This window comes from Anolis carolinensis, chromosome 5, assembly GCF_035594765.1.
Source record: "Anolis carolinensis isolate JA03-04 chromosome 5, rAnoCar3.1.pri, whole genome shotgun sequence".
NCBI classification, from domain to species: domain Eukaryota; kingdom Metazoa; phylum Chordata; class Lepidosauria; order Squamata; family Dactyloidae; genus Anolis; species Anolis carolinensis.
In genome coordinates, this window is record NC_085845.1 from 103,708,733 (window position 1) to 103,714,732 (window position 6,000).

Consider the following 6,000-nt stretch of genomic DNA (forward strand, 5'->3'; position numbering starts at 1 on the left):
TGACGGCCGACAGAGAGCTCTGGCGTGGACTGGTCCATGAGCTCACGAAGAGTCGAAAACGACTGAACGAGTGAGACGACGACGACGACCTATACCATTGTGGCACTTTCACTGACAACTAGAGATGAGTACTAGACTTGAGTACGGATCCAGTTTAGCCTTTTTCCTTTGGCTTCTTCAGCTTCTCCAGACAGTTCTAATGGCAAGGGCTTAGCTGCCATGTTTGTTTTCGCGTGAAACAGCCCACATGGCTGCCAGGTGAGGCTTCTTCCTTTCTATTCGGAAGCACATGACGCATGCTTCCTTCACCCCATTTCTCAAACCCAAGCTCCCTTGAAAGGAAAAAAGAAAAGGAGCTCAGGAAGGCTGCTTCCTTAACCCCATTGCTCAAACAGACTCCCTTGAAAAAAAAGAAATGAAAGAATGCCAGGAATGAAAGGAAAGCCTTGTGAGTTCCCAATTGCCACCAATGGGCCTGATCTTTCAGCTGTCTGGCCAAAAAACAGATCTTTCCATTAACCAATTTCCAGGAGGCTCCCAAAAATGGATCTGGGTACCCAATGAAATTTGAATACCAAAAACAGATCACCCTCCAGCCGAATTGCACAAGCCTAATGGGTATCCATGAATTCTGTATCCAGCTAGAAAATCTTTTTTAATCCAAAAAGCAAGGTTTGAGTTTGCCATTTTATGTCAGCAACATCATTTTACTACAATACTGTATAGGACTTTAGCATCCCTGGAATTTGGTATCCATGGGGGGGTCAGATGTGGTGTCCTGGGACCAAACCTCAGTGGTTACCAAGGACTGTACATCAATACAAATTCCATAACCACAGTCATATACACACACAGTTGTACTCTATCCAGAATGCAACAAACAAAATCTGTTCTCACATAAATCCACCATAATTTACCACCTTTAGAGTTCTGAAAAAAAATATTTTAGACATTCAGTCTACTTGCAAAATTTTCATAGAACAATTCAAATGAAAAGAGCATTTTCATCCAGCAATGTCCTGTATATATCTGTGTGAGAGCTCCCATGTGTGTATGTTCACAGCAGAAAATAAATTCCCAGTTCTAAACTGACATCAAATGTACTATACATGCTGAACTAAAGGGAGTAACTTTAGAAGCCTTTTAAAATCAATTAAAAGAGAGAAGATAGAAAATCAACTATTAAAAAGCCATCTGCAGCAAATTCCTAAGATCCTGTTGGAATAAAAGTTTTTGCTTGCCGGGGAGGAAATCCCATGGCTTGGCAGGAGCCAGGCTCCACTTCACAAATATATATAGTAGGCTGGGCAACATTGCCAAATCGTTATCGTTGAATGTTTGTTTTATTGCATTGTTCGTTTTTATATTGTTATGTCCGGGCATGGCCCCATGTCAGCCGCCCCGAGTCCCTTCGGGGAGATGGGGCGGGGTATAAGAATAAAGTTATTATTATTATTAAATGCAGGAGCCCACACAGGACAAAATGAAGGTTCATTATGGGCCCTTCCACACAGTCATATAATCCAGAATATCAAAGCAGAAAATCCCACAATATCTGTTTTGAACTGAGTTATCTGAGTCCACACTGCCATATATTCCAGTTCAAAGTGGAAAATTTGGGATTTTATTCAGCTGTGTGGAAGGAGCCTTAGCTTAATGGGATTTCCTAGTTCAAAACTGCATACTATATTATATCTATTTTAAAATGTATGTCGAAAATTAGACTGTCTATTCAGTGGTCCAGGTCAGGCTCTCTTCAAACGAAACAGATAGAAGCACAGTCGCCTCTACACCAAAATCCCACATGGATGGCCTGATGTTTTCAGGATTCTTTATAAAAGGAAGCTAAGACATGCATCCCATGAGAGAGGGAAACTACAACATTTCCTTTTATTGTTTTCTTTTTTAATGTTTTCATCAGGACCTGCCCAACTTCCTGCTTTAGTTTTGCAGAGCAATTTTGGAGTAATAACAGGCTAAAAATATGGAGGATTCATGTTCACATCCCCTGTCTTAGCCATGAAGCACATTTAGTTGATCCAGTTATTCCCATGGGGCTATTCTGATGACAAAATGTAGAATAATAAAATCACAGAATTAGAAGAATAGGGTTGTTGTGTGTCTTTCGGGCTGTGTGGCCATGTTCCAGAAGCATTCTCTCCTGACGTTTCGCCCACATCTATGGCAGGCATCCTCAGAGGTTGTGAGGTATGGAGAAAACTAAGCAAAGAGGTAAACCTCTTTGCTTAGTTTTCTCCATACCTCACAACCTCTGAGGATGCCTGCCATAGATGTGGGCGAAACGTCAGGAGAGAATGCTTCTGGAACATGGCCACACAGCCCGAAAGACACACAACAACCCTGTGATCCTGGCCATGAAAGCCTTCGACAACACATTAGAAGAATAGTATACGTTTAAGTAGAATTTTTTTCTATGTTTAATCATATACATTTACAGTAGAGTCTCACTTATCCAACATAAACGGGCCAGCAGAATGTTGGATAAGTGAATATGTTGGATAATAAGGAGGGATTAAGGAAATGCCTATTAAACATCAAATTAGGTTATGATTTTACAAATTAAGCATGAAAACATCATGTTATATAACAAATTTGACAGAAAAAGTAGTTCAATACGCAGTAATGCTATGTAGTAATTACTGTATTTACGAATTTAGCACCAAAATATCATGATGGATTGAAAACATTGACTACAAAAATGCGTTGGATAATCCAGATCGTTGGATAAGTGCGACTCTACTGTATTTATTAAATGTATTTAAATATTATTTCCTGCCTACTTATTCAAAATGTTATTTTAGTTCTCTGCACAGAACACACTTTAGGACTGTTCTTGAGTTCTTCTAATTTGTTGTAGAAGAACCACTGAAAAGTGTTGTATAAATCTTCTAAATACATAGTGCAGTAGGAGCTAATAAAAGGAAAACCTACAACACATGGTAATTGTTGAAAATATTTTTCTCAGTAGATAGTAATCTAATACTGAGGTTTAAACCCTATGCTGCTAATTTGTATTTTGAATTAATAAAGACCTTTATGATAGCTACAAAGGCAAACAACATCATTGCTGATAAATAAAGCGTCAACAATTTTAACATTGAAGTGAAAAGTATTGGGAGCTTTCTTTCATCACCAAAACGATAAATTAATTTAGTTAGCAAAGTGGTAAAGGCTTCTAATTAAAATGAAAGATTTCTCTTTCCCAATACAGTACCTCTGATATTGTTCAGTCTCCTGTATATTTTCTTTCCTTTTTCAAGAGAAAAGAGCCCACTCATATTTTATAATAATAATCTCTTGATGCAAATATGTAGTAGTATACTCATGGGCCAGCAAAAATATGTACTAGTTTCAGACCTTATCATAGAGATTGATTGCTAAACCCCATATTCTTGCCTTCTGATTTTCCTCTTTTTTGTCCTTAATCATAGCATAAAATATTAACCTAATATTTTATAGTTACAGCACTGAAAGACTTACACTTACCTAAGAGGTAAATCACATTAATCTAGCAGCCAAAAGTGCATAATGGAAAGCTGTAGCCAATAAGTTGAGCAGGAGGTTTAAATTTAAAGGGCTCTTCAGGAATTATATTGTGCTCTGTTTGAGCTCTCCATAAATTGCATTTCCTCTTTTGAAACAGCACTAAATGAAAACTTTATTTTTCCTGGCATGGATGTCCATCCTATTGCACATGCAAACTCTTTTTCTGCTGTACACCTCTTAGATTGACCATGGTGCTAATATTCCACCAGCTTATAAGCATGCATACTTCAAAGTAAGCCACTACTGATTTCAGCTGAAGAGGACTGAGGACTGGGCTCGGGCTGTGGCGCAGACTGGAGAGCAGCTGCAATGAATCACTGCAATGAATCACTCTGACCAGGAGGTCATGAGTTCGAGGCCCGCTCGGAGCCTATGTCTGTCTGTCTTTGTTCTATGTTAAAAGGCATTGAATGTTTGCCTATATGTGTAATGTGATCTGCCCTGAGTACCCTTCGGGGTGAGAAGGGCGGAATATAAATGCTGTAAATAAATAAATAAATGAATGAATTACTCATCTACTGAATGAAGACAAAAGAATTAGGTTTAAAGCAGTCATGGAAAACATGTTAAAGGCACTGGGTTTAAAGTGTTGGAGATAGTAACCTTCTCAAGCCTCCTCTATCCAATGTTTTATCTGTTTCTAATGTGTCATTTATTCCCTGAAGTTTATTGTCCCCCATAGGAAACACAGGGGAGATCGAAGCCCCCTGAAAACCCCATGGATGAAACTTGTGTTTGTTTCCCATCACAATTGGTATGCTGGATCTCCTTTTTCTCCGAATCGCTCCTCCCGGGCTCTGATGTCAGGGATTCCCATGACCAATCACTGTGAAGCCAGTAAGGTGGGCGGGAGCAGGAAATTCAAAATGTAAAAAGTATAAAATGTGGATTTTCTTGTATAATGGTATGCCGGTTTTTCTTGCATCTTATTGCGACTGTCATCCTGCTCTAGTTGGACCAGAATAAACTCGGTGGCCTTGGCTTCAAAACTTGGTGAGCTTTTTTATTGGGGAATAGGGAAATGTTGATTTGCTTCTCGCAAGCTCGCCAGGTGTTGCGCAATCCTCCTTCTGGAGTCTTGTGCTGGTCTCCATTTCTAGCGAGACCCCCAAATCTTTGATCTCTATATCAAGTGCATGGATTAATTCTGTATACATTTCATTTAACTCTGTATATTTATATAAAAATGCATTGTGTTCTCTGAAGCTCAACCTTTGTGTAAGCTGGACTGGGAAATTAATTGCTTAATGGATTACTCTGTATATTAAGTAAAGGTAAAGGTTTTCCCCTGACATTAAGTCTAGTCGTGTCTGACTTTGGGAGTTGTGGTCATGTGGCCAGCATGATTGCATGGAGCGCCATTACCTTCCCACCAGAGAAGTACCTATTGATCTATTCACATTTGCATGTTTTCGAACTGCTAGGTTGGCAAAAGCTGGGGCTAACAGCAGGAGCTCACCCCACTCCCAGATTTGAACCGCTGACCTATTGGTCAGCAAGTTCAGTAGTCAGTGGTTTAACCAGCTGTGCCACCAGGGGCTCTTCCAGTTTGCATAGTACATAGGAAATGCAGTGCTTCTCCCCAAAATCATACACATGACCATTACCAAGAATGGGCTACACCATACCTGGAAGAATTTATTTTCAGATTTCCCACTCATCAGTGCAAAAATGCACAATAATCACTTAGGTATAGATATAAAGTAAACAGGCTGATAATACTGTTGGGATGGGCAGGGGAGAACTACACCAACTCTCAGCTTCTTGTAACCATGGCATTGAGAATCTACATTGTTTTTTCTTGGCTTCTCTTTCATCATCCCATTTAAAGGTGACAGTGATGAAACAGTCAGGCAGAATGGTGGGCGTATTGCCTATTTATTCATCCATAATGATCTTAAAGACTTAATACCTATGATGATGTGTTAATCAAGAATTTAGGGCCTTTCCACACAGCCATATAACCCAGAACATCAAGACAGATAATCCACAATATCTGCTTTGAACTGGGTTATCTGAGTCCACTCTGAGTCCACACTAAGAGTGGGGTGTGTTCTGCACGTGGCTTTCTTAGGCCCCCTCTATTTTTTATCCTTGTATAGTTGTTTTAATTGATATATTGTATTAATGTTTTATCTTTTTTATATTGTGATTTGTATTATGTTGCTTAGATTTTGTCCTTATGTTGTTTGGGCCTCTGCCCCATGTAAGCCGCCCCGAATCCCCACGGGGAGATGGTGGCGGGGTATAAATAAAGTTGTATTATTATTATTATTATTATTATTATTATTATTATTAGGCCCTGAAATATACTGCACAGTTTCTCATCTCTGCCGGATTATGGTCCATGTTAACCGATGCAATTATTGACCCCCAACTGGAAGCTGCTGTGATCATCATTGATTGTTATTTTTAGTGTCAAATTTTATTTTG

The 6,000-nt window shown here is 39.2% G+C and overlaps 1 protein-coding gene across 2 annotated transcripts in view; it reads right to left on the reverse strand.

The window, feature by feature from the left end:
- sh3tc1 (SH3 domain and tetratricopeptide repeats 1) overlaps window positions 1-3,736 on the reverse strand; it is a 47,061-nt gene extending 43,325 nt beyond the window's left edge. The window contains exon 1 of one of the 2 annotated variants that reach the window (XM_062982065.1): window positions 3,508-3,736. The gene's annotated coding sequence lies outside the window, so the exon portion shown is untranslated. Of the gene's footprint in view, window positions 1-3,235; window positions 3,451-3,507 lie in introns of those variants that run through there. The other variant, XM_062982066.1, reaches the window with a different exon arrangement.
- Window positions 3,737-6,000: the final 2,264 nt, after the last annotated feature.